We start from the raw sequence: 27,781 nt of genomic DNA on the forward strand, positions 1-27,781 counted from the left end.
ACACCTCTTTTAAGGCGCATAGCTGCATTAATTATAGACAAGGCAGAAAAGGCAAAACACCATTCATAACATATTTGCTGCTGTCATGGCAGATTTATTCATTCAGTAATTCATTTTTAGTATTCACAGTACTCATTTAAGATGTTTTAGATAATATGGTCAAAACAAAAGCTAAAAGAGATACAGGATCTCTTTTCAATGATCATTAAGCTTGAAATCATAAAGTTCCAAATTTGGGAAGGGACCTTAGAGTTATCACATTTGACTTTTTAAATGATTCATGATATTCCACCACAATATTCAGTTACATAATGGGCCAGACTCTGAACAACTCCTGTAACAATAAATTTTCTGCCACCAGGGAGCTTATTAGTGGTTATATGATTCTTGGATCACAATCTAGTTTCTAAACATTTTCAGATAAACTTTTTTCGGTCATATAGAAGCTAATAATAATAATAATAATAATTATTCAATCTCTCGTTCTACAGAGCTTCAAAAACTTGAAGATTTTCTATCCCCAACCCTACCCCCAATTCTAATTTTAGGTCCAATATCAACAGTGATTTTAATATTTCCTCATATGTCATGAATTTCAGATATCCCACCACCCTGTTTACTTTTAAGAGTATACATCTTACATTTATTAATGTCTGTTTCAAACTATATACACGACTAAATGTGATACTTCAGGTGTGGTCAGAGTACCTAGAATACAGCGGCTCTTTTGCCTTCATTGCTTGAGAAATTTATTTCTAAGAATTCTTCCATTTGGACAGTCTGGAAAACCAGACATGTGGATAGACCTGCTGACTATAATACAACTACATTCCACATAAAATTATAAGGAAATTCTTTAAAAATGTGAGCTAACTTCTCTTCACAAATGTATAAAACAACATCAGAATAAACCCAAAGAGAATAGTAAGAAAATATATTTTAAAACACAGTAGAATAAATTAACAAAGTAAGAATTAAGATAAAATAAAAACAGGCAGGGTGCGGTGGCTCATACCTGCAATCCCAGCACTTTGGGAGGCTGAGGTGGGCGGATCACAGGGTCAGGAGATTGAGACCATCCTGGCTAACATGGTGAAACTCTGCCTCTACTAAAAATACAAAAAAATTAGCCCAGCGTGGTGGCAGGCACCTGTAGTCCCAGCTACTTGGGAGACTGAGGCAGGAGAATGGAGTGAACCCAGGAGGCAGAGTTTGCAGTGAGCCGAGATCGTGCCACTGCACTCCAGCCTGGGTGACAGAGTGAGACTCCATCTCAAAACAAAAACAAAAACAAAAAACAAAACAAAACAAAACAAACAAAAACCAATAAAGGTAGAATATATTACTGTGAAAGGGCTAACAAATAGAAACTTGTCAGAACCAATAAAAATAGATAAAATTGGCTGGGTGCAGTGGCTCACACCTGTAATCCCAGCACTTTGGGAACTGAGGCAGGTGGGTTACTTCTGACCAGGAGTTTGAGACCAGTCTGGCCAACATGTTGAAACCCTATTTCTATGAAAAATACAAAAATTTGCCAGGCGTGGTGGAGTGTGACTATAATCCCAGCTACTCAGGAGGCTGAGGTATAAGAATCACTGAACCCAGGAGGTGGAGGTTGCAGTGAGCCAAGATGGTGCCACTGCTCTCCAGCCTGGGCAACAGAGGTAGACCTTGCCAAAAGAGAAAGAGAGAGAAAAAGGATAAAGTAGACATAAAGGGATTACAATTATAACAAAAGTATATAAACAAGTTCATGTTCAGTAAATTTGAAAATTTAAGAAGAATGGACACATCCTTTACAACACAACATGTCAAAACTGATTTAAGAAGAACTACAGGAGTATGATACTTTTATTATCAATCATTAAAAATTAGACTCAGCAGTTAAAAATATTTCTATAAAGAAAAGATTTAGCTTAGACAATTCCATAGAAGGTTCTATCAAACTTTTAAGAAGTCATTCTAACATTATGAAAAGTATTTCCAGTGAGTAGAAATAGAGAAAACTTGCCTGATTTTATAAGACTAGAATAACACAGAAACCAAAACCAAGCACATTAGAAAGGAAACGTCTAAAACAATCTCAGTAATAAATGTAGAGACGAATATCCTAAACAAGACACTAATTTAAAAAATGCATAAATGTTGAAAAACATAATGCACCAGCACCTGGTTGACTTTATATCAGGTATCAAGGGGTAATACATTATCAGAAAAATCTGTAATTTAATTTACTTCATACAGACAAAAGGACAAAAGGACAAATATGTGATTACCTCAATAAACACAGTAACAGCATTATGATCAAATTAAACATTCCATTATAAAAAATAATATAGCAAGTCAGGAATAGAAATATACTTCTGAAACTTGGTCAAAGATGTCTACAAAAAAATGAAGGAGGAGGAGGAGGAAAAGGAGGAGAAGGAGAATGAATTGTGTAGTGGGCAGCTGGATGTGAAGGACTGGAGACTGCATGAGAGAACAAAGCTGGAGATATTTATTTAAGTCATCTGGGCAAGAGTAATTTTTGACCACACAAGAGAAATTATTTTTGGCTTTTTTGAAAAAAAAAAATTTATTTTTCTATAAAGCTTTTCAAGCATTAATTTCATCTATATTAAAAACCTAAAACCATCATACCTACTCCTAAATTCACATCGACCTCTACATAAATTAAAAGAACTGCATGTTATACATATCTCCTACTTTTTAGCTTTTTTCCCCTAAGTTGTTTATTCCAAACTTCTCTGGCTTTTAGAAAACAAAAGCCAGGGAAAAGCGTACTTTGAGGGCAACTTCCGATTGTCTCACAGTCAAAGATCTCCCCTGAAACAAAGCAGGTACGTAGCCAGATTACTTGCTTCAAATAAGAAATTAAAAAGTTGAACAGAAACCAAACGCCGCATATTCTCACTCATAGGTGAGAACTAAACAATGAGATCACTTGGACTCAGGAAGGGAAACATCACATGCCTGGGCCTATCATGGGGAGGGGGGAGGGGGGAGGGATGGCATTGGGAGTTATACCTGATGTAAATGACGAGTTGATGGGTGCTGACGAGTTGATGGGTGCAGCATACCAACACGGCACAAGTATACATATGTAACAAACCTGCACGTTATGCACATGTACCCTAGAACTTAAAGTATAATAATAAAAAAAAAAACCAGAGGCCAATTGACTAGTATATTACAATAAACAGGTGAATGGGTACATTCCCATTCACCTGTACCTGATAAAATGTACCTCAGGAACATTTTTATCTCCAGCCATTTGCACTTTTGCAGCTTTTGGCAAATTACTAAAAACAATGGATGAAGTCAGTTTATCCCAACATCCTGGTCAATCCCATGGAAATGCAGGTGATATTAACAAGAAAAGCATAGGCATTGCTTGGAATAAGAACGTGAGAGTTTCAGGGCAGCCATAAGAAAAGAATTTAAGAAAAAAAAAATGTCCACAAATTAAAATTTAGCAAGACATCTAGAAAGGTAGGTCTTAGTTTCCGGTCTTTTTTCCACAAAGTTTTTCAAGCATTAATTTCATCTATATTAAAAACCTCCTCACACACAACAAAGTCAGATAATTATTTCATCCTTTAAGGATTTTTTTTTTTTTTAATCAACAATTGGTCTTGTTGAAAGGTAAACTTAGGCACATTAAACGTTTAGTGAGTTTATTTGAACATTCAGCAATTCATGAATTGAGCATCATCCGACTGCACATGGTTCAGCATTTCACTGGGGGAGGAGGAAGTGGGAGAAAACTTGTAGGTGTTTGTAGAAGCAAGCCAAAGAAAATAGTTTGATTGGCTAGAATGGAAAGTCTCTGGGTGGCAGTTTGTTGGTGGTTTCTGACTGGGCCAGCTTTAGGTATTTTTTATTGTTTCTATCGGGCTTCAGTTTGCTTGTGTAGGAAGTCAAGATGCTGGAGCCATCTCAGCCTAATGACCTCCCAATTATAAAATAAATAACAATCTTCTTATGGGAAATAAAATGAAAACAGAGTAGGAGTGATAACTTGTGTAATTGCCTACATTTATTATAGTCCTTCTATTTTGTGTATGTCAGCCTTAGAACGAGGTCCCATAGATAAGAAAACTTTCTAACTTCCCCATGTCTGGTGTTGTCACATACATGTCCCAGATCTTCCAGACTGAAAATCCTGTACTTACTTGAACTACTTGCTTTCATATATGCACCTCATTCAGTCAACAAAACCTTTTTTCTCATTCCTCTTGTTTCCCTGATTTCCCATTCTCTTTCATTACTACTGCCCTCCCACATTTCGTAATTTAAATCTGGAATTCTGCAACCACTTCCTGGTTTGTTCTCACTGGAGTCTCTCTCCTTGTTACACATGACTGACAAATGGCCAACCAGAATATACTGTTCAGCCTACTTTTCCAAAAACCAATCTATGTGCTTTCCTCCGGACTGAGATCTAAAGCCTTCCAGAAAATGATTCCTTCTTATCTAGTCAACTTTACCCATCATTTCTCAAAAGGGGGATTCCATTCCAGAAAAGAAAATCCAATCTGTTTCATTCACTTGACTTAATCAGTTTACACATCTGTGCCTTCTCCATTCACAGTAACACATTATTTACTTCCTCCCAATGTATTTTTATCTTCCTTCGTAACTCATCTCAAGGGAGACGTTTAAGACTCACTTTATGTCAACTAAACACTCTTCACTCTACATTCTCTTTGTGTATGTAACTGTATGTGTAAGTATATGTACATAGGTACTACTATTCACATGCTGCCTTCTAATTTCCTTCTAGTTGCTTCATTCAGATCTCCATGAATATTTTTATTATCTTTTGTTAAGATTTTTATTAGCACTTTTAGTCAATGAAAACTTGAATCTTAGTTGCATAGTTGGTATAATAGATGGAAGACTCATGATTAAATATAATTTCAACAGGATAAATAAAAATGGCAAGATATTTAAGAAATGAAATTAATGAGAATAAATGAAAGTACGGCAAGTGCTGCACATGAGAAGCAGCGAAAAGAGGAACAATGTTGTCATCCCAAGGCAGGTAACCTTGGGATGTCTATTTACTAACTGGATCTCAATTTTCCTAACCTAGAAAATAGATTGGACAAGATGGTCCCTAATATTTTTTTCAGCTCTGGTCTTCTATGGCAGATGTGTCTTCAGTAATGTTTTTTTAGGAAAAATTATGACCCCCCCAATCATATTCCACCACATTCTGCTCTTCAGGATTGTGAGTGCATTACTTCGTATGGCAAAAGGGACTCTGAAACTGTATTAGGTTGGTGCAAAAGTAATTGCACTTTTTGCCATTATTTTTAATGGCAATGTTTTAATATTAACATTACTAATAAATTGATCTTAAAATAAGGAGATTATCCTGGATTATCCAGTTAGGGCTAATGTAAGCAAATGAATCTTTAAGAGCAGAAAAGGACGTCAGAGAGATTGGAAGCATGAGATGAGCTCTACATAAAAAGGGTCACATAGAAAGCCTGAGAAGAAAACAATGATTCCACCCAGTGAGATTGAAAGAGGCTCGCAAGCCCCAGATGAGAACCACAGCCCAGCAGATATGTTGATTATAGTTTGCTAAGACTCCAAGCAGAGAATCTAACCATGCTGTGTTGCCTTTCTTACCTGCAAAACTGTGAGCTAATATAATTATGTTGTTTTAATCTGCTAAATTTGTTATAGTGGCACTGGAAAAAATAATACACTTTCAAAGAAAGGGGTAATGCATCTTTTGTTTTTCTACACGATGTTCTAAACAACACAGAGTAATCTCGAAATGTCCAGAGGGCAGCTGGATATGAAAAACTGCAGCTTGTAAAAGAGAAGAAAGCCAAAGATACTGACTTTAACTCATGTGCACAAAAGTGACTGTTGACTCCACAGGAATGGATGTATTTACTACATACATTTGAGAAAAGCTAGAAGACTAGAAGTACATATGACTAAGTCTTTAGGAATGTCCACAAGACAAAGAAGAAAGAGAAGAAATGGCCAAAGATTAAGATGAGAATAGGAAAACATATATGTTTGGCAACAAAAGTGGCAAAGCTTTGTAAAGAGGAGGTGGTCACACTAGATGGCTTCTATTGTTTCAGTGAAGTGGTAATTAAGATTAATTAAAATTGCTTATTGGGACACTGAGAAGGAAGTTCTGCAGTAGTCTTTGCAGCTAGAGTTCTAGAGCATCTATTAGAGATAAAGTAAGGGTGCTCTTTGGAAGTGGGGCTAGACAGATTTTGTATGAGCCAGGGCTATAATAGCATCTGCGTCTTCCTCCAGGATATAATATGAGCCAGGCCAGGAGGGTGGTATGTGACAGGCGATTTTGCTCCAAGCTTGGGTACTAGTACATTGCATACAGCAAAAAATCAATGAAGGAACAATAAACTAAACAATGGCTAGAACAAAGACTATATTTTTGGAAAGTTCTTATTACCGAAAGGAGCAAGCTGAATGCCTGGTTGAAGTTAGGAGAGTTAAATCAATTCAGACCCCAGCAAGAGGGGCAAAAAGGCTTTATGGTGCTAGGAAAATAGAAGAGGTGATAAACAGCCTTTCTGACTGCAGTACTCTTCCACATAGATCATCATATCCAGTCTTAGCAACTCTAAAACAGAAACTACTTATGCTCATTTTCCAAATAATTTCTATTCCAGAAACAGAAATTCAAAAGTTTATATGACTTATCCAAGATCACACAGCAGGTCAGAAGCATAACTTGGGTTTAAAAGCTTTGCATCTTCCTCTAAGTTCTGCCGAGGTTAAATGTCTGGAAAGTGATGTAAAAGAGACCAGAATCTCAGATTACAAAGCCTATGCCCTCCCTACCTCAGTACAGCATTTTCCAAAACTACATTCTTGGTCATATTTAAGTTCTTTAATATGCATCTTTCTATTCATTGCTCATTTTATTCTCATGCCAAACATGTGGATGTGAACATTTTTATTCCCATTATATAGACAAGGAAAATGAGGTTTGGAGAATTGTAAATGATCTAACCCAAGTAGTGCAATCAGTTAAAGAGTTAGCACTCTTATGCCAGCTTTAACCTTACCACCAGCATTTCTTTTCCCCAGTAACAACCAGACCTATATTCCTATCCTCGTTTGCCCTTAATTGTTCTACTGTCTCTTCCTGTCCTGCTCACGCACTTAAAATCCCAGCATCAAAGTGTCTGTTTCCCACTTAGTATTATGAGTTTTCCAACTTTGTAAGATAATTGTCACAGCCATCATTTGGTCTCCCACATGAGCCCAGAAGCCTTTGGATCCAGCTACTTCTCCCTTTTAGACAGAGATCACCTTCTTTAGAATGAGAAGTGGGATTTGGGTATCGTATGTTCTCCTCACACTCTTTCAAATCATATGGAACTGATGCAGTATAATGGGGATACTTTCAGAAGCCTGGCAGCTTGTGTAAAAAAGCTGACTAAGTTAATATGTGTGTGAAATGGGAGAATGCCTTGGGGTACATGACACTGTTTTTAAAAGAGAAAAAATAATTGATACTATAGAGGAGAAGAGAAAAGAAAATGAAAGAGAGGAAAATGTGGAAGAGAGAAATGGAGAGAAAATTTCTAAAAAATCAGAGGAAAAACTGGGAGCTCGCTATATGGAAATAGATTTTATGAGAATAACTTTAAAAACAAATATAGATGATAATAAATTATCTGTATGTATTTAAAGGCAGACTAGAAAATGCATTCTTTCTCCATTTTCCTCTCCACCTCCTTCAGTTATCAGAGAATTTGTTAGATAAAATACATCTAAAAAATAATAAACTAAGGTTTACTTTTTCTACATGACCTTGAAATACCTCTTTATTCCCAAGTTCCGTGGAAGAGGATGTAATTACATAAGTGTGAATATCTACTATTTCTTTTATCTCTTTTCTTGATCTATTCCACCCTCTCCTTCAAAACTAATAAAATGAGAATAGGTAGGAGTCGACCCATGGAAGGTGAGTAGGTACCATCGGCCACTATATGTATGAGGCCAGGAGATGCCACAGCACAGCCTGGGGAGAAAATGCCTCAATAATGGCCAAGACAATATTGATCATTTCTAGCCTTTGAAAAATACAATGAATCAGAGGCAACATCTGATACTCCACTGGATTTCAGTGACTTTAGGAAATGAGCAAATAATATGCATTTTTCTTTGTATATAGGTAGTGAGCTTGTTTGAAATCAGAGCAATTCTCCCTCCAAAATACTCTTGAAGATAATTTGTTTTCTCGGATCTCTCAGGGCTCCCTTCAAAAACAGGATTTTGCACCTGCTGTGGCCTGACTCTCAATTGTGATGTGTAGGCTCCCTCTACTGGACATAGGGTTAGTTGCAGCCAGTGTGCGTTTTTAATGAACTTTGAGTTGCTATAGCCTCGTGACTTATGTATGATTATGGTTAATGAAGTAAGTACCAAGGATAATGCTTAACACTCTCTCTCTCTCTCTCTCTTTCTCTCTCTCTGTCTCTCTTTCACACACACACACACACACACACACACTTATTCTTCTCTGAAAGACTAGAATGTAGTCGTCTAGTATGAGTAATTTAGCACCATTCTCTATTTTCATTGTGCTTGCTCACTGTCGATCTGTAGGATTTTTTTTCTCATTTCACTAACTAGAATAAAATTTATGGGTTGGGGATTCAGAATTTATTTTTTTCATTAATTTACTTTTAAATTTTTGTAGGTACATAGTAGGTATGTATTTACGGGGTACATGAGGTATTTTGATACAGGCATGCAATGTGAAATAAGCACATGATACTGACCCAAGTTTCAATGACAAGTCTCCACTTATTGGATTGAAAGCATGTGTTTTCCACTTATTATTTGTATTACTTTGAGTCAGTTAATTTCTCAGAGCCTTGGATTCCTGATCTTGGGAAATAAAACAATAGATGTTCCTAAGGTTGTTGTGATAATTAAAAGACAAACCATATGTCAATGATACACACATTTTTTCTGGCACAGTAGACTATGATTCTCTAAGCAGTTAACAAATGCTAATTTCCTTTTCATTTGCTGACCTCTCTGTGTGGCCAGGTCAATGGATTGAACTAGAAATATGTGACTCACATTAGCAAAAACAGTTAGACTTGAAATTATTTCAATTTTAATAAACCCTACCCAAATGAAGAAAGCATATATTTTCAGTATCCTCTCTGACCAAGTAACAGGCTAGGAGCATAGACTGTAAGAAGGACTCAGATATCGTCGCTGGACTCTTGTCTCATTCTCTCCAGGAATACATGGAGAGGGGAAAATCTGTTTCTTGCTTCTGTATCAGCTTCTGCTCTATGGCATCCCTGGTACTTCTCATTGTAATTGCTCAATCGATGTTTATTAAAATAATCTTCAGTCATCTGTCTTGCTCTCCACCTTCTCCTATGTAAAGCATAAAATGTATGTCTTTCCAATCCTGGACATCCTGCCATTAAACACATACTTATTTTTCCACTCCACATCTCTTTTTTCCCATTCCCTTCTCTCAACCCTTTGAATACACTTTAATGATGTTGCCTTCTCACATTTTACCTTGCATGCTGGGAGCTCCAGATGAAAGATGGAGCAAATATCTTGCTCCATAAGATCTATACACTGTATTGTCAATATTTCTCCCTTTTGAATTATGTTATCCCACAGCAAAGACCATCATATACCAACATAGAGAAATAAATACGTGAGCTTAAGACTCACTCGAACCTAGAGAACACAGCACATTCTCTTAACATGCCTTGAACAAATAGCACAAAATACAGCTATAACCAGGACAAAGAAATCAGAAATCTCTGGATTAGTGTGGTGCCACCTGGACTCAGGAGTTCGTAATATCTGGAGGAATCAAAGCATGTTGTCAAAGTCTAATGCACAGTTCATTCCTTACAACTTTATTAAAATTATAGCATAAACTTCCCCATAAAAATGTACTCTGTAGGCTGGTTGCGGTGGCTCACATCTGTAACCCCAGAACTTTGGGAGGGGGTGACCGCTTGAGCCCAAGAGTTTGAGACCAGCCTGGGCAACACAGCAAAACCTCATCTCTATCAAAAGAAAAAAAAATTTGCCAAGCATAGTTGTGCACACCTGTAGTCCCAGCCACTCATGAGGCTGAGGTGGGAGGATTGCTTGAGCTTGGGAGGTTGAGACTGCAGTGAGCCTTGATCACATCACTGCACTCCAGCCTGGGCAACAGAGAAAGATCCTGTCTCAAAAAAAAAAAAAAAAAAAAAAAAGGAAAAGAAAAGAAAGAAATACACTCTGTGTTGTTTTGTAGTAAAAACAAAACAACAAAATTAAATGAAATGCATATTCCATCACACATCAAAATAGCTCTTTATCCTCAAAACCCTTTATCAAATCAAATAGTTGTTGTTTCCTCTTTAGAACTTCCAACGTGATAATCTAAACCATGACTCTCCAAGAGAGGGTAAGGAATATAATAGTCACTAACAAATCCTAGAACTATTTTGTGTTAGTTTGTTTGTTAGTTTTGCTCTTTTCGCCCAGGCTGAAGTGCAATGGCGCAATCTTGGCCCACTGCAACCTCTGCCTCCTGGGTTCAAGCAATTCTCCTGCCTCAGCCTCCCGCCGAGTAGCTGGGATTACAGAAGCCCGCAACCACACCTGGCTAGTTTTTGTATTTTTAGTAGAGATGGGTACCACCATGTTGGCCAGGCTGGTCTCAAACTCCTGACCTCAGATGACCCACCCGCCTTGGCCTCCCAAAGTGTTGGGATTACGGACATGAGCCACTGTGACCGGCCGAGCCATTTTTATGTCACTGTTCATCTGACTTGCATTTTCCTTTTTGTTAAGTCTCTCTAAAAATCACATCTTAAATAGTCTTAAATTGATGAACTGTGAGCTTCATCAATGCAGGGATGGTATTGGTCTTGACCTCCAAGGCTTCCCTAGTACTTATTGCAATGGAGCAGGCACATAATCCACAATTTATAAATTCAGTTGAACTAAACAGCATCTTTTCTGAAGATATTTTTAATTTGGATATTATCATGTGATCATGGTAATAGCATGATTCAAAATAAATCAGTAGAAGACCCTAGGGCCTTCAGATCATTTCAAACTATAACCACCACCAAAGTTAAGTTTGAAAATGGTGGCTGCTACAAGGGCTGGGAGTGGAATCCACTACTGTAATGATTTTCTGCCATTCCCTAATGTCTTCCTGCCTCCCTGCAGCTCTTTGAGTTTTTATACTTGTTTCTCTTAGTCACATATACTAACAAAAAGAGAACAATCGAGTCAGACATCCTCTGCCACAGTTAGAATTTCAGTGCAGACGTGCTTTATATATGGATCCCCATGAAGAGGAAAACGATTCAAGCCCACAGTCACTCTTAATATCCATCTAAGTCTTCATCTGGCTGCACTTCTCTCGATTGACTATGTGTCTTTTCTGATGTATCTACCTGGTAACCTTGCTTGGCTGGAAACTATTATATTTTCTGGCATCTCAGCACTACAGAGAAGTCACAAAGTATGTTTCTGACTTCCTCTTCACACCAACAAAGATAACATTTGGGACTCTGAGAATCAGAGAAGGGACCAGGCACCCCACAAGAATATCAGCCATGAGAAACTGAACAAATTAAGAGATCTGGACAAAATGAGGGACATCGCTGGCATAAAAAAGTCAGAAGTCTAAAGCTGGTCTAACAGACACGCCAAGACCCAAGGTAAGTTATAACAAGGCAGGATACAACAACATCCACATAGCAATGAATTTGGAGCCACCTGTTCTTAGGCCAAGGAGCACAAGCTAGAGAGCAAAATTAAGGAAATGACATCTCAGATTTATTTTTGACTCACACTGATAATTTGTTTTTCCATGGATATGCTACCTTTCCTTCTCTGGATTTCTACTTTCCAACTTCATACAGTTTCTATTATGCTTGTCTTTCTCTCCTGTTCTCTCTCTCTCTCTCTCTCTCTCTCTCTCTCTCTGGATGGGGGTGGGGGTGATGGTGATGTTTGCAATGTGTTCTGCATCTGTGTCCCTGTGTTTTGTCAGGGAGACATTTGTTCTCAACTTTCCCAATATGTTCTCCAAACGCAAAAGATATAAACATGATGAGAAGCTCCATTATTGCTTGATCCATTAATTACTTTTAACATTCATTAGAATCCTAGCTGAACATTATGAGAGCAGGAAGGAAAACGATAGAATTGCACTAAGAAGAAAAATGTTCTTTTTTTTCTATCAAAGCCATTGTTATTTACTCTCAGGACTGCACACTGCTTTTAGCTCTCTTCCTGCATGGAAATCTTCAATGGTCCAAATAGTCTTAACATTGAAACTCAGGTAGTTTCTGTGGTTAGTGATGGAGGTAGATATTAAAGGGATTGTATCTGTAATGCACAGGATCCAAGTGGATATGTCACATAAACAACTGGAAATAGGAATCTGGAGCTCAGAAAAAAAGCTGAAGAGGAAAATGCACTGTCTTGCGTTATAGATGGTCTATAAAACCAGAGAATTGGGTGAGATAAGCTTAATAAGGCAATAGAACATGAAACGGAACGAGGACCCTGAAATGAGGCTTGGAGAAATGTAGAGAACTACGTGCTCGCAAACAGGGTGTTCCCCATAAGTCCTGCTCTGGCAAACGAAGCAGGGCGTTCCCCATAATTTTCCCGTGGGTCTCCCTTTCTTTATTTACCTGCCTGGGGTGTTCCCCCTCCGGTTCCTTGTTCTCGTGGAGCCACGGACCCTGCTCTCTGCGCCAGATGTTGGGGTCTGCGTGTTTCCTAAACAAAGGCATGAACACACAAGACAACACAAGACAAACATGGCGGCCGCCTCGAATGGCGCGCTCTGCTTTATTTTATACAGTCGTTTGTGGAATGTTGCCAAGTCACAAGACACATTGTTGTTTTTCTGACCTTTCCCTGACTCTCTGGATTTTCAAGATGTTTACACATAAACAAGCCCCCAACGCCCTGCTTCGTTTGCAAGAGCAGGACTTATGGGGAACGCCCTGCTTCGTTTTCGAGAGCAGGACTTGTGGGGAACACCCTGTTTGCGAGCACGTAGTCCTCTACAGAGAAATTCACACATTTTAAAATCAGGAGGCAATAAAAAGAAACTGAGGAGCAGACAGAAAGAGGAATAACATCATGCAAAAGTGGTGTCACGAAAGATAGTGAGGAAACTATTGAAAGAAGAAAGGCAAAAGCAACTGCACTGAAAGCTTCTTAGAGGTAAAATAAAATGAGTGAATTTGGCAACATGCTGATCACTGGCAAATTTAGCCAGAAACATGCCAATGGAATGATGCTGTATATAAGCCAGCTTAGAGAGGGACAAGTTGTGAAGTGGAGGAAATCTTTTATAATTCAAATTTAGAATAATGTAATGAAAGATAATTTAGAAGGGTCAGGCCCAGTGGCTCACTCCTGTAATCCCAGCTCTTTGGGAAGCCAAGGCAGGCAGATTGCTTGAGGCCAGGAGTTCGAGACCAGCCTGGGCAACATGGTAAAACCCTATGTCTACAACAAATACAAAAATTAGCTAGGTATGGCAGTGCACACATGTAGTCTCAGTTACTTGGGAGGCTGAGGTGGGAGGATCACCTGAGCCCAGGTGGCAGAGGCTGTAGTGAGCAGTGACAATACCACTGCACTCCAGCCTACATAACAGAATGAGACTACGTCCGCCCCCAAAATACATAGAAAGATAAAAGAACATTTGTAATAATTAATAGGATGTGAGACCATTGTGGATAGCATGGCCTTTTTGTGAAGGGCAGAGAAAAGATATGAGTATAGCTTGATGGTACTGCAGTATCAAGGGTGTGTGTTTGCTTGCTTTTTTAGTTGATGTAAATGCTGATGACAAAGACACAGTACAATAGATTGTGCATATATTTCTGTGTAATAACAGATGGAACCATGTCTCCCAAAACGAGGAGGTAATGAGTAGGCAGACAAAGAAACCTGTCCTATTTGCTAGCTTGTATTTTCTTTAAGGATAAAGTTGCCTATAATAGCGCTACATTTTCCCGTGAAAGCATATACCAATACCACCAATACATGTTACAATGCCCTACGAATAAACAAAATTAACTTGTTGAAAATTTTAATTGACCAGGATGTATATAATTTCAGATTGATAGTTTTAGCATGGTATCAAAAAATATAACACTAGAGAAGGAGATACAATAAATGTAAGGAAATATTTCGCAGCTACATTGCAGGACAGTTTTCTGAGATTTTTAAAATATTTATTTTGGGACTCAGTCTAGCCCCTGAACAGCTTCACAGCACTGTTAGTGTCTCTTCTGGTGGTATTGTCAAATACTATTATAGTAGATGCCAATTAACCATACTGCCATCGGTTTAAACAAAATATTAGCATACTGTGTGTGTGCATGAACATGTATGCAAGCTTTAAACATGGCTGATGTGCCAGAAAACAACATTTCAGTGCCTGAAAAATGCAACCATGATATAATTATGTCTGCTCATGAGCATATTCATGGATGGATAAATATCTATCATCTTTTTCAGGTTCAATTTTTAAAATTTGTGATCACCATCAATTTACTCAAAAATAACAGCCATGCTATTGCTTTTAACAATGGTAGTGTGGATGCAGAGTTATTCATTGATAATATTTTTACATTGTTACATTTGATTATATTATCTCCCTAAATATTTCTGAGAACCAAAGCATTCTTCAAAATATTCTGTAATTTTATAAACACTATTTCATAATGCAAGAGTTGTGATGTCATTGAAGATTCAACTTTTAGTGTTGCTTAGTATCTAGAATTTGGTTTAAAGTTAAATAGTAAGGATCAGTTCAGGAATTTAAAAAGTGCTCAGGTCCCATGTTGCACATAATTCTCACAAGGGTAGTAATCATGTACTGAACACGCTATGGCTAGAGATAATAAATATATGTATATGTATGTGTGTACTTATATAAATGTGTATAAATATATATGAGTGTGTTTTTATACATATGATATAAGCCTGGTGTAAACACTTTTTCCAAAATACTCTCATAAAAATGACCAATGTACTGAAAGGCATTGCTCTTCCACATACAATCCACAATCTCCAAGCAAACAAGACAGAGGAGGGAGCCAAAGCCCCTCCCTGTGCACTGGGGATTTATAGATAATAAAAATATGTTAATGCTGCTAATTAAAAAAAAAAAAAAAAAAGAAAACTATTGCTGGCCCAAGCAATGAAGAGGTATAATTTTTTTTATAGATCCAAAAACATTTCTTGAAAAAAAGATGCCTTGACCTGTGATGCAATACATCTTTCTCTAGGAAGGCTGTCCTATGCACCACCCAGGATGCATGACAACTGGATGATATATATTATAGATACAGATATAGATATAGGATATAGATATAGGTATAGATATAGATGTAGATGGATGGATAGATAGATTCAGAGGCAAGACACTGTCATTTGTAGTGCAGATTGCTTGAGCCCAGGAGTTTGAGACCAGCCTGGGCAACATGATGAAACCCCATCTCTACAAAAATAAAAAAAAATTAGCTGGGCATGGCAACACACACCTGCAGTCCCAGCTACTTGGGAAAATGAGATATATAAGTCATCTGCAAAAATTCAATGAAGAGATTTTCATAACATTTATTTTGGAAAGAGCAAAATTCCAAGTAGAATTTTACGAAGGAATGGATGAATAGATTGCAGAATAGTCACCAAATGGAATATTATACACTGATGAGAAATAAACAATATGAGTGAAAAGAGAAAGTCCCAGAAAACTGCATATATTTAATACCATTTTATAAAGCTTTAAAATAAGTGAAACACAGGAAATTATTGTTAGGATATATATGACATAGGTATTTTATTAAAAACCAGGTGAATATTAAATAGAAAATTTAGAAAAATGGTTACCTCTGAAGAGAGAAAAGGGGATGAGATAAGAAAGGGATATATAGGTAGATGTAAATTTGGGCAATATTCTAGTCTTTAGGTTGAATATTCATGATAAAATTTTGCTTTGTAATCTATATGATATACTATATATGTGTGTGCAAACATTAATATTTATATATAAATAATTATTTAAACAAAAATAAAGTATAATAAAAGTAAAGTCTTAGCACTAATAGGTATTATTTCCTTAATATATTGAAAACAAGATATATTTAAAACAGTACAGCGTCTTGGCACTGAGAATTTATTGTATAGGAAGCAATCTATAAGCCTATAACATCTGGAAGATAACATTTATGCCGTACTCTGTGTTTTGTATCACTGATTTTTTCTCTAAATTTCTGCAATATGCAGGATGCAACACTTAGTGCTACATACCAATACCAAAGAAATGAACATTGAATTGTTTTTTCATAACTAAGGATCAGGTAACCTAGAGGTTGACAATTTTGTTATATTGTAAACTAGTGTATGCAGGAATATTACACAGTCCAGATTAAGCCATGACACTGTTTTGAAACTGTTGACTTTCTTTGCTCTTTTCTAAAAAAACATAGCATTCTGGTTCCTCACAAGTAAGAAGTCATAGAAATGTAGAATACAGACCAATTATTGAAATGAAAAGCTAGGCTAAGTAGGACTCTGTTACCATGTTGTGTCTCCGGAATTCCAGCAACTCCTGATTATATCAAGGGGCGCCAACCAAATGTGCATTTTTCAACACTTATTCACCTCTATCATCAAAAGACTCTGTCTCTAAAATTTTATGAATTACTGCTCAAATTCTTCCGGGAGGCTTATGATAATTACTACTGCTTCTGCCGAGTTACAAATCTACTGCATCAATTTTAGCCAAAAGATACATGTCTCAAAAAACAATTTTTCTTCTATGTAAAAGGCTTGATTCAATCATCTGGGAAAGCTGGTTTTCCTAGGTGGGAATAGGCATTGGGGAAACTGCCTCAACTCTTTCAGGCTTTTAGTGCAGTAGTTGTTTAAAATGTGGCCGTCTCGTTCCTTTGAGAAAATGATACCTCTCTCTCTCATCGGAAATACAAATAGTCGTAGGTAGCAGATGTGTTTCACTTTTTGGGCTTAGGTATTCCTGAAGCTCATTCACGGGCTAAGGATCTGTGGACTTGCATTGCTGTGATTCGTCGGGCTGATGCCCACACTTTCTTTGGAAGAACATGAATAATGAGGGTGAGATTTAGACTGAGTGTTTATGTCCCTCGTTTCAGTTACTACAACTATATGCTATCTATCTGGTTTCTTTACCTGCAGTCTCATCAACCTCTGTCCTCCGCACTGCTACAGTAGTGATATCTCTAAAGAAAGTGTAATCCTGGCCGGGCGCGGTGGCTCAAGCCTGTAATCCCAGCACTTTGGGAGGCCGAGAAGGGTGGATCACGAGGTCAGGAGATCAAGACCATCCTGGCTAACCCGGTGAAACCCCGTCTCTACTAAAAAATACAAAAATCTAGCCGGGCGAGGTGGCGGGCGCCTGTAGTCCCAGCTATTCGGGAGTCTTGAGGCAGGAGAATGGCGTGAACCCGGGAGGCGGAGCTTGCAGTGAGCTGAGATCAGGCCACAGCACTCCAGCCTGGGCGACAGAGCGAGACTCCGCCTCAAAAAAAAAAAAAAAAAAAAAAAAAAAAAAGAAAGTGTAATCCTTTCACGCACACATCCACCCCTCAACTCCCTACTGAAAAATATCTAAAGTTCTTTATCGATATTCCATTGCAAAGCATCCAAGCCCCTCAATGATCTAGCCTCTCCTGCTTCCCGGGCCTCACCTTTCACTCTGCCCTTCTAGGGCCTACCCAAGTTGCTAGGCAATCTCCTACTCCAAGCCTTTGCACATTTGTTCCCTCTATCTGGAATATCACCCTACGTCTTTATTATCTTGGGAATTATTATGATTTGTCTGCATTTCTTGAAGATCCAGAGTGGGTTTCACCTCTTTCAGGAAGCCCTATGCAGCCTTTCCACTGTAGAAAAGAAAAAACAATGTATGTGTGGGATGAATTAATGAAAAAACTAGCTGTCAGGAATGATGTAGTTTAGAAGAAGAAAAACTGAACTTATTGTCTGAAGATTTTTTTCTGGCCTAGAATCAGTTACTAATTAACTACAAATCCTGGAGAAGGTACTTTTCTTTCAGAGTTTTATTTTATGGAAAAATGAGGTGATGGAACTAAAGCTTCTCAAAGATCCCCTTTGACTCTAAATTTCACCTTTTATAAAGCTTCGTTCTTAGTATCTTTCCCTCTACAGGATGTACTTTTTTGGTGTGTTGTGTGATTAGAAGAGAGAGAGAAGGAGGAGGAAAGTTGTACGTACACGGTACATGTATTCAACCTGAAGATACCCCGTAATATCTGTGGGTAACATTGATGACAAGCTTTTATTTCAATTACATTTTCCTGCTGTGAAGCATAAGTAAAAAATTTCATTACACTCTTTTCTGTCATTTTATAAGTAAGAAAGAAGTAAGCAAAGGAGAGAAACGTTGCTTACCAACTTACATTCCTCAATTCATTTTTAAAACAATTATCTTGGTTCCTAAAATGGTATTCCTGACAGAAAATGGACTAGAAAAAAATATATTCCTACCCATAATACTTAAAAATGAGAACAAAGACCTCGTCTGTTTTGTTACACAGTTTCCTCTATGCCAGATATGTATTGGTTGCTCAGTGAATATTTGTTGAATGAAGTATCTGATTGCCATTCTATTCACAGGTATCAAGAAGATCACAGTTCAGGGTGGATATGAGATGCAGAAGAATTTCACTAATTTGATCTTCAGTATTTCAAAATACATATTTTGGTATGGGCTGGACAGAGTATTTATAACTAAAGGTTTTATTAAGTTTAGCTGCTCTTAAAATTCCCGAAGGCAAGTTTAAGAACAATCCAGGAAAAAATTCAATTTTTCTTTTTAAAAGTACCTATTTACTTATAAATGATCAATGTGTTAATTACATTTGTTTTAAACCTATTCACTGAGATAATCACCGTAAAGAATTGTCTTATTGCACTCTTTGAAACCTGTGTCTGTATGAGATGCTAATGTATTTTTCTTTCAGCAAGGTGTTCAGTTGAAACTCCTGATTTGAATACAAGATATTAAAGTATGGGTATTTTCTGTACAAATGCATTTTCTCCTAAAATATGTTTTCAGATCACCGACAGAAATAGCTATGTTACATGTACAGAATGCTAGATGTTTAAGTGTTTGATTGACCATAAGGATTAATGAGTCACTGTATCTGGTTTCAAACAGCATACAATCTAGTAAAATTAATAAGAGATATAGTGAAGGATAAAATATACCATATGTATGTCATGGCAAATATTACTCTTTTCATGTATAGAAGGCTGGATGAGGGAAGCATGGGATCTCTTTCCTAGCATGGTAATCAGAGAAGTTGTCACAAAAAACGATAGGATATAACCTTGTCCTTAAAAGATGGATATAGTTGTAATAAGTGAAAAGGAAGAGGAAGACATTTCTGGTAGTTAGAATTGCCTGAGAAGCGCAGAGAATCTGGTTGGCACAGAGAACGTATGAGGAACAAGGACATGTATTTAGTGGGAGCATAAAGTAGGAGCTTCAGCAGCAAAGGCCAGAGCCAGATTCTGGAACACTCTGAAAGCCAGATTAAGAGTATGGACTTTCATTCTGTACTCAGTGAGCATCCAGTGAAAATGGACTATCGAATGGAGAGACCAGAGGCAGGACTTTGAGTTACAATGTTGTATAACTCAGTTATGAGTTGTGACAAAATCATGGTGATGGTAGTCTAAATAGAAGAATGATGAAGGAATACACTTCGAAAAGAATCACTGTAGTTTAGAAACCATTCTTTCTGGAAAATAATGCAAAAAAAAAAAAAAAAAAAAAAAGGGGGGGGAGTGGAAAACAAACCCAAGTTACTGAGAAAATGATGCTAACAGAAAAGACAGGTCAGGAGGGGAAGTAGATTCACCATGAAGATGATAAAGCTGTTTTGTTGTTTTGTTTTTGGGGGTTTTTCACCCAAGCTTTGGTTTAATAATTCCAAATTTCTCTGTACCAAACTTTATACTTCAGATTTCACTGCAGCTGCATGTAAATTTCACATGCATTGTGTTTTAAAAATTGACATGTATATATACACACACACACACACACAGTTATACATATTTTGGGGTACATGTGATATTTTGATACATGTATACAATGTGTAATGATCAAATGAGGGCAGTTATCATATTTATTACCTAAAACATTTATCTCTTCTTTGTGCTGGGAACTTTATAATTCTTATCTTCTAGCTATTTTGAAATATACAATATATTATTATTAACTATAATTTCCATACTATAATATTGAGTACTAGAACTTATTCTTTCTATGGAAGTATATTTTTGTGTATTTTTAAAATACTTATTCCCAACATGCTGAAATTCAGATAAATAACAGAGGGTCAAAAATTATGGCCAAGTAGAGGTTGAGCTCGAGTTCACAGTTCAGGAATAGGTTTCCAGCTGGTTATGCCAATTCTTTGTGATTTCTGATGATGTGCTCATTACCACAGTCTCAGGACCAGTTACACAATGCACATGAGTATTTATCTTGCTAGAGAAATATCTCTAATTGGGAACTTAATCCCCCCACCCCTTATATCTACCACTACCATGCTCTCTTGGGTCACCAGATTTTGCCTAATTTAGTTGAAAATACTGTAAACCCAAATTAATGCATCATAATTCAGCAGTTTAAGGTATAAGTGCAATATTTGAAAAGTAAACTTGTAATTAATATACTAATTGATGTAAGAGTAATCTAGGACCCTGAATGTCTACCTGTGTCTAATGGCAGCCCAGTGACACCCAGTTCACCCATAAAACAAAAATGCCATGGTTCCTTTTTCAAAGAATTTTGAAGCTACAGCAGAGATTTACTTTCTGTCACTGTTATTTCAGCCCCTTAGCTCTACTGGAAATAGTACTTCTCTTTTTAGTGGAAGGGGCTGATTTAGTTGTCTGGGGTCCTCAGGCTGCAGGGAGGATTCTTGCCCTCCGTATTGACCATTAATGTGCTCAGGATCCTTCCTAGGTAGTAAGAAATTATTTCCTTTCTTCCCATAAAGCCTGGAATGTCATGAGGAAGCATCAAACCACTTATTTTCATCTTCGGATTTAGAAAGTACTAAATCAGTTTAATGCTGATTTCCTCCTAAAAAGCAGACAGGTAAATTAGAGAGACGAATGAAAAACAGTTATGACTCATTCACGTATCCTTTTCAGAGATGTTTATCACAGGCCTCCGAAATGTTTATTAAGAATGTAAACCTTTGTTGACTCCATTTAGCCAGCAGTCTGGAACATGTCAGTGATAAGTAGTATTCCTTGAGGAGCTCAGCATATATTCTTCTTCTCTTCCTTGATAATTCCAGAAATACCATGGAAGGGGTAATAATATCTACAGTAATGAGTGTGCCTTGGGAAATCACTAAACTATAAAATTCACAAGAAAGCACATTTCATATCTTTAAATACATTCCATTGCCTCTCTACGATGTTCAAGCTCAGAGAATTTCAAAATGCAATCATTGTTCTGGCCAGTTAGGGGCGGAATTGCCTTTCTTTTTGCATATACATCATGCCTAATGCTTTTGGAAAACAGGAACCATCAAACCATCTGCCGAAAGGGGGCACTCGGCTAAGGAAAACGAGAATGGGCAGGGAAATTGAAAAGCTTCAGCGCAAAGCAAGCCCAGTTTCGTGAAGTATGAAAAAAAAAATGACATTTCATGCATCAAACTCAAGAGCTGTATCTGATGGAAGAATATATTATGCTTACAGAACAAACAGGTGACTCTGATTTTGTCAATTTGTGTGGGTGGGTTTAATTAACCTTTTCTTTGGTAATTTTTAATACCTAGCTAATTTCCGCAAATCCATGTCAATTAAAAAAAGAAACCGTAGAAGGCTGATTTAGAGTTTCTCAGCCTAATAGTACATTGATAGGGACGGCAGTGGATTTGGTAATTAATTTCTTATCACAGTTTAGGTATGAAATAATGTGAAAGAAAACTGATAGTGTATTCTGGGACTACTACGTATTTTCTCTCGCTATGAGTGTATACCCTAATCATTAATAATTCAAAACCAGCAACTTTGCAGATCTCACCAAATAACTTTGTAATGTAAAACACCTAAAATATTCATTTGCCGGACTCATTTTTTATGGAAGAGTCGAAGGTTACTTGGAGGATGTCAATATTTACCTGGTTCACCCATGACTTCCTCCATTTTCAAATTCAACTACACACTGCAATCTGGAGCAAGTTGGGCTTGATAAGAATCACCTCTGCTACTGGAAACTATGCATTTCTATAGTGCTGCTTCCTCTTGATTTTTTTTTTTTTTCACTGCTTTTTGAAAGTTCATGATATGGCCATTGAATCATAAAGTGAACATATAACTGAATCACAGTCTTTCTCCCAAGATATTTATATGTTTAATTTATTTTGTAACCCTCTAGATAAGTAAGTCCTTTCACTAAAATGGCCATGGATCTTAGGGCCCTCTCTTATTGAAGGAAGCAACAGTGCCCAAGAAATTCTTGCACATCTCAAAGTGCAGGAGGGGGAAATGCCCATAAAGAGACCAATTCATCAACATTATAGACGTGAGACCAGAAGTGAGATTACAGACAACTCAATTTATACTCTATCACCAGACTAATCTTGTTAAAGCGTAGATTGATTCAAGGAGCTATCCTCCCCTTTATATATAGACTCAAGCCCATCTTCTTTGGCCTGATATTGACAGCCCTCTTTGAATTCACACCAGCCAGCTCTCTCACCCTTCTTCCTGCTGCCCTTGAACTCCAGTCAAACCGATCCAAGGAAGTTCAAGATTTACATTTAAATCCCTTCACCCTGACCAGGGCCCTCTCTCTAGAATTCAACTGACATGAAGAGTGACCAGATTTAGTAAAAGCAGTTTCACTCCCTAATTCCACATGTCTATGTGCATTCTTGCTGCCTCAACCTAAATAGAGCTCTGCCTTAAGTCTTCCTCAATGTCATTCAGGTACTCCATACCCTTTCTCAGAAGGCATTGCATCTAGCCTCTCTTACGACATTTTTCTACCTCAAAATATAGTTATTTATAGACATATATTTCCTAACAGCCATAAGATGATTGAAAGTAGAATCCATATCTGATACATCTTTTTATCCCAAAAAATATTTAGTGCAATATCCAGCACACATATGCACTCAATAAATATTTACTAATTGAATTAACGAATAAATGAATGAATTTAAAGTTTATGCTAAAAAAAAGTTATCTACAAAGATGTCTAATAGACCTAATGATATTCAAGTAATTTTCCTTTACAAAAAGTTAACTATAAGTCAACCCTCTAAACTCAGAAGAGTTATCACCTTGTTGAAGAGCAGTTGCTTAGTCCACTGGGTAATAGCTTGTGTGGCTATTTTGAAAGGAGAGAGTATAAAAAGTTATGAAAAACCTAAGTCCCTTTACAGGATATCCTCATTCTTTTTGAAAAAAAAATTATGGAAAACATATTTGAAATACTGTGTGGTTCCCAGAAATCTGAATACAACTGCAGTTTCCAACCATAAAAATAGCAATAGTTATCTACCTGAAATTGTCATCCTCAGTCCCTGTGCTTGATTTTGACAGATTCCTCTGCATAGAATTCATGCATTTCTAGTGAAGTGTAGAGCTAGAACCCCAAGGAAGCAAGTTGAGATTCTATAACATTTAAGCCATGTCTATATTTTACACTGGTATTACATGACTATTATATACAATATATGTTTATATTAAATATTTATTATGAAGATGAGTTTCAGTTTTGCAGTAGGATTTGAGATTTGAAATACTACAACTTTGCAATAAGAAACAAGTAAAAAAAAAAAACCAGAAACAAGTAAAAGGCAGATTTTAATTTGGCAATAGTGTTGAGGAATAATAAATTGTTTTTTAAGCATCCTTTAGTACTTTACAAAGAATTTAATATGTGTTTACTCTCACCATCTACCCTTTTGTTAGCCAAATATGTATTTTTTTAAGTTTCTCTATAATCTTCAAAGCAGATGCATATTTAAGCACCTTAAAAGCAAATAATGCATCTTGATCATGCAATAGTTGTTTTGGGCATTGTGAGAGGTTGAATAGATATGCAAGATATCACATCAGCCCTCTCCAACTAGATGGAAAGACAATTTCACCACAGAGACAAATTAGTAAATGTTTATGCCAATATATCATTAAAAATTAAATAAACGGCATAGATCAATGTGTACTCAGGATAGGAAGAGCCAATGATGATATCAAAGTTTTTAAAAAATTGATTGGAATTTCACCTGAGTCACGACAGACCTGAGTAAGCTAGGATAGGATAAACATGGAATATTTATAAAATAAGGGCAATTAGGCAATGTTAAGATTGAGAGTGTCATATTTATTGGATGGTAGAAAAACTGTTACATGTTTAGCATTTATTGAGCATTTACAATGTGCCAGGCATCAAACTATGTATCTACTTAAACTGATCATATGAATATTAATAATAGTGACTCTTAAAGTATGGTCACTGAGCAAGCTTGGAAACTTACTAAAAATATAATACAAATTATTAGATCCCACACCAGACTTACTAAATCAGCATTTCTGGGAATGCGGCCAAGGAATCTGTATTTTACAAGCCTACCAGGTAATTCAGATCCTCACTAAGCTTTTAGCACTGCTGTATTAAAGGGAAGAAGGAAATAACCCTGATCAGGGGATGCAAGACCTAGACTTTCAACCAGTAGAATTACATTAGATGGATTAGAAGCAGGAAGTTACAGACATATTTTAATGAACCAGTGGCATCAAGAAAGTGATGTTTATTTAGTTCTGGTTGCTCAGAAGAAATATTAACAGAGGCTAAATGTCTGAAAAGAATTATTTATGAAGATGTCCAAAATCTTTATGAAAGTTCCCTTAAGCCATACAGCCTCTGGAAAATAGGCAAAAAGGTATAATGAAACAATTCCATCTTTTGAGAAAAACAACTCGGACTTCTCAAAGAAGATTTAATAAGAGACCTTTCTAATTTCTCCTCTCTGACTGTGTGCTATTTGCTTTCTCTAGAGCCTAATTCATCAGAGTGAAGAACCCTGCACTTTCCTAGAAATATTTGGTAGACTTTTGAGCCCTGTTTTTAGTGTGCTTAATTTTTTTTATATCCACTTGAGCTACTAATGTGAGAAGAAAGAACTTAAATTACACTGTCTTGATGTTACATATTTTTATTTTAAAATTAAATATTAAAATGAATAAAAATATGACAGCTATTTATTGCAAATATAACTTCCTTCCTTATTATACATATATCATTACATATATTATATATAGGCTTATAAATTGTTTTGCACTTTGAAATTCTCTGAGGAAAGATGAAGCTCTATCCTTTACCTAGGTGCCAGCAGTACTGGGATTAGCAAGGAAACCCCGTTAAAAAGCCCCAAAAGGATGGGTGGTTATTGGTTACTTCAGGTTGGAAGAAAAGGCAGGATTAAAAGCTGAATGTTGCATGAACCTCGTTAAATCAAAGGCAACCACAGATGGATAGTTACAAGCACACAATTGTCTGCAGTCCCTGACAAACTTTGTTAGCCCAGAGCTATCTGAAGAAGCCTCTGCCTCTTAGCCTTTACCGGAAGATAAAAGAGATTTGTCAGATCATGAAGGTCTAGAGAATTGTTTATTCTCTAGAAGTCTGTATTGTCTGATATTTCAGTCTAAATTACAAATTATAGGCAATTCTAATTATTTGTGAATCCCATTATTTGCATACTCTCCTACTTGCTAAAATGTATTCGTTCTTTGCAAAACTTGGGATCATTGATAGATGTACTTCCCAGCTTGGGAAGTGTTTGTACTTCCCAAAACTTGCCATGTTTTCATGGTCATTTGTGGACACACTCGGATTGGTAAAAAATGTGAGTTGCCTGAGCACATGAGCGTTCCCACCTGAGCTGCCTCTTTGATCCAGTTCTTAAACTGAAAATAAGTATCTCTTTGTGGTCTGTTTAGTGTCTTTTTTTTCACTTTTGTGTGGGTGTGTGTGCATGTGTGTGTATACTGAGTGTTTTTTGGTGGTGATTTTATTGTTTACAATGGCCCCCAAGTACCCTGAAGTGCTGTCTAGTGTTCCTAAGCCTAGGAAGACTGTGCTGTGCCTTATGGAGAAAGTATGTGTGTCAGATAAGTTTCCAACAGGCATGACTTACAGCACTGTTGGTGGGAGTTCAATGTTAATGAATCAACAGTATATAGTCAATAACGTGCCTTTAAACAGAAAAACACATAAAACATGGTTGTGTATCAATCAGTTGACAAAAATATTGTGACCAGAGGCTTCCGGGAACCTATCCCTGCATTTACCCTAGGAGCAATGGCTCAGTATTCACTAATTCAGTGTGTGTGACATTATGTAACCTAAGCATTAAAAATTGGCATTTTGGTATTATTAGGATAGTCATGGAAGCTCAAATTGTGATTTCAAATATGCGTTTCAGTATATAATTAACATCTTATTACCACAACTAAATATTACTAGGGAGGAACTCCTGGGGGTTTTCTGATTAGAAAAGAAACAAAGCTTTAATATATCACTGCCTAGAAGGTAAAATAGGCTTTATTATTTTAAGGAATTATCACTCATAGGTCAGTTGAGACCCTTGGCATCACAGTAAATATCAGAGGTGTACCTTGAATATTTTCTGACATGGAGCAAACAGCATACTTTAGCTCGTTTTGTACGTAAGAAATTTGGAGAAATCTAAGTAAACTTCCAAGTGAGCAAGTGCCATAGCCAGAGACAAATTCAGTATGATTCTGCATCAAACATACATAAAGTCCCTCTTAGTTGCATCCTGATCAGCATTTGAGGAAAATCGAGCGTGGCAGGCATGAAGAGGAAGGGAACAGGCCCATACCCCACAACCGATGCACTACCTACTAAGGCTTCTCAAGGCTGAATAAAGGAAGTGGATTGAAAAGCTTGAGGGCCACAAGGAAAAGGACAATAAACAAAAGCAAAATAAAATGGTGAACTTGTGTCTCTGCTATAGATCAATCTCTTACTCATGACAAGTAAGAAATTTTAAAAGGCCATGTAATCCTTCCTCCTGCCTTACTTTCTTTAAATATGTGAGAATATTAAAATCTAAATCATTTCCCAGTAACATCTCTGTCTCCATACTCTAGCCTTTATAAAAGTCTGGGGAACTGGAAATCGATGAGACAGGTCTCTGTGTGTAGAGTGTGCGTGCATGCATCTCGCCCTTTCTGCCATGTGTGCACAAACACACACACAAACACACACACACATACACACGCTGCAGATCATCTTTGCCGTCAGAACTGCAGACTAGCATGATGACATTAAGAATCTGGCTCAGTTCATACTGTGATCTACAGCATATGCATAGAATGCTGTTGCCTTTTCTGCTTTACTAATGAAAAGAAACTGGTAGAATAAATTAAGTCATAAAACCAGAGGGCTCCCTCACATTAGGAGAGTAAAGGATGGTGGTGAGAGGGGAAGGCAGGGTTAATGATGTTCTTCCCCCTGTTCCCCCATTCAGCATTAAGGAGGCTGAGACAAAAGGACCTTGGGGCTCATTCCATCTATTGATGATCCAGTGTCAGGGGGATTAGAAGAGTGACATAGATAAGTATACAAGGCTTTAGGCATCTATTTAGCCTTCCAGGT

This window comes from Chlorocebus sabaeus, chromosome 22 (assembly GCF_047675955.1).
Source record: "Chlorocebus sabaeus isolate Y175 chromosome 22, mChlSab1.0.hap1, whole genome shotgun sequence".
In the NCBI taxonomy this organism is placed as follows: domain Eukaryota; kingdom Metazoa; phylum Chordata; class Mammalia; order Primates; family Cercopithecidae; genus Chlorocebus; species Chlorocebus sabaeus.